This window comes from Callithrix jacchus, chromosome 3 (genome assembly GCF_049354715.1).
Source record: "Callithrix jacchus isolate 240 chromosome 3, calJac240_pri, whole genome shotgun sequence".
Lineage (NCBI taxonomy): Eukaryota > Metazoa > Chordata > Mammalia > Primates > Cebidae > Callithrix > Callithrix jacchus.
This window is the reverse complement of record NC_133504.1, coordinates 22,007,897-22,010,560: the sequence shown is the minus strand read 5'-3', so window position 1 is coordinate 22,010,560 and position 2,664 is coordinate 22,007,897. Positions and strand designations below refer to the sequence as shown.

The 2,664-nt window shown below is 43.0% G+C and overlaps 1 pseudogene; it reads left to right on the top strand.

Moving 5' to 3' along the window:
• Positions 1 to 1,261: 1,261 nt before the first annotated feature.
• On the top strand, positions 1,262 to 1,500 carry LOC108590886 (cyclin-dependent kinases regulatory subunit 1 pseudogene; annotated as a pseudogene).
• Positions 1,501 to 2,664: the final 1,164 nt, after the last annotated feature.

The window sequence follows — 2,664 nt, the reverse complement described above, 5'->3', positions numbered from 1 at the left end:
TCCTGGGTTCAAGCAATTCTCCTGCCTCAGCCTCCTGAGTAGCTGGGACTACAGGCATGCGCCACCATGCTTTACTGATTTTTTTATTTTTAGTAGAGATGGGGTTTCACCATGTTGGCGAGGATGGTCTCAATCTTTTGACCTCAGGTGATCCACCTGCCTCAGCCTCCCAAAGTGCTGGGATTACCCCACCAGGCCAATTTTTGTAGTTTTAACAGAGACAGGGTTTCACCATGTAGGCCAGGCTGGTCTCGAACTCCTGATCTCAGGTGATCTGCCCGCCTCTGCCTCCCAAAGTGCTGGGATTAACAGATGTGAGCCACCTCACCCAGCCAAAAGAGATAATACATTTGAAGTGCTTAGTGTATTTACATGGCTCTTAGAACTCAGTAAATTTAACCAGTCCTACTATTATTGGTGTTACTGTTGGTATTGCCATGATTATTTTGCATTGAGACATTTTATAGCAGTTTTCTCTTGATAACACTAGAATTCTATATAAATGTGTGTGTGTGTGTGTGTGTGTGTGTGTGTGTGTGTGTTTGTCTTTTTTTTTTTTTTTTCTTGAGACGGAGTTTTGCTCCTGTTGCCCAGGCTGGAGTGCAATGGCTCACCGCAACCTCTGCCTTCCAGGTTCAAGTGATTCTCCTGCCTCAGCCTCCCAAGTAGTTGGGACTACAGGCATGTGTCACCACAGCCAGCTAATTTTGTATTTTTAGTAGAGACGGAGTTTCTCCATGTTGGTCAGGCTGGTCTTGAACTCCCGACCTCAGGTGATACACCTGCCTCAGCCTCCCAAAGTGCTGGGATTGCAGGTGTGAGCCACTTCACCCAGCAGAATTCTGTATTTGTAAATCTTGTACAGACGTGGCACAGAGTGACTTTTCCATCAACAGCACACTGCATGTATGGTGGTGGTCTCATAGAATCATAATTGGAGCTGTAAAATTCCTGTTGCCTAGTGAAGCTGTAGCCATCATAAAGTCATGGTGCAATGTATTCATTATGTTTCCGGTGATGCTGGGGGAAACAAGCCTACTGTGCTGCCAGGGGTGTAACAGTATAGCATGTACAGTTATGTATGCTACATAATACTTGCTAATGGTAATAAATGACTGTGTTACTGGATTACGCATTTCTTCTACTATGCTTTTTAATCATTATTTTAGTGTACTCCTACTTATTAAAAACAAAACTGGTGCTGCATGGTGTTGCTTGGAAGTTGGCGGCATGGGGCTGAAGGCTAGAAGACGAAGCAATCATGGTGCACAAACACATTTATTATTCTACAAATCTGACGACGAGGAGTTTGAGTATCAGCATGTCATGCTAGCCAAGGACATAGCCAAGCTGGTCCCTAAAACCCATTTGATGTCTGAATCTGAATAGAGGAATCTTGGCGTTCAGCAGAGTCATGGATGGATCCATTATATGATCCTTGAACCAGAACCTCACATCTTACTGTTCCAGCACGCGCTACCCAAGAAGCCAAAAGAATGAAGCTGGCAAGCCACTTTTCAGCCTCAAGCTTTACGCAGCTGTCGTTACTGCCTGACGTCCTTCTGCTAACATTATTATGTTGCCTTCTTGTTTCTCACTTTGATATTTAAAAGATGTTCAATACACTGTTCGAATGCGCCGGTAACTGCTTTGCTTTTTGAATAGCCACCAACACAGCCCAGCCAGATGAGTGCTCAGTGGATCCACAGCCTCTGCTGAATGTGACGCCAGAAGCCACATCCAGAACACTGTATCTGAAGCTCTATACAGAAGCTCTGTATCCAGAACACACTTGGCAGATGGAGGAAGCATCCGAGATTAAGCCCATGGCTGCTACGGGGATCGTGTAAACTTACTGCTTTTGTTTTTTCCTGCCGGGTGTTGTATGTATGGTGACTGCAGATTTATGTTTCAGTGTACTAGAAACTTTCCATTTTATTTAAGAAATCTGTTCATGTTAAAAGCCTTGATTAAAGAGAAAGTTTTTATTAAAAAAAAATAAACAACCTAACTGTGAAACAGCTTCAGGCAGGTCCTTCAGGAGGCATACCTGAAGAAAACATTGTTATCGTAGGAGATGCCAGATCGCTGTGTGCTCTTGCCCCTGAAAACCTTCCAGTAAAACAAGACATGGAGGCAAAGGACAGTGAGCCTGATGGCCCTGACACCCTGTAGGCCTAGGCTAATGTGTGTGCTATGTCATTTGTCACAAAGAAGTTTAAAATGAAAAAAAAATTAAAGAATGAAATCATATCTTCTGCAGCAACATGGATGGAGCTTAGGGCCATTAACCCAAGTGAACTAACTCAGAAACAGAAAGCCAAATACCGCATGTTCTCACTCCTAAGTGGGAGCAAATCAATAAGTACAGATGGAAATAAAGCTGAAAATTATAGGCACTGGGGACCCCCAAGAGGGGGAAGGTGGGTGAGGAGCAGGGATTGAAAAAGTACCACTCCAGTACAATGCTCGCTATTTGGGTAATAGGTACACTAGAAGTTTAAACCACACCAGTACACATATATCCATGGAACAAGCATGCACAGGTACTCCGTGAATCTATAATAAAATAAAAAAATTAATAGAAAAAAGCTTGTAGAATAAGGATATAAATAAAGGAAATATTTTTGTATAGCTGTACAATGTGTTTGTGGTTTAAGCTCT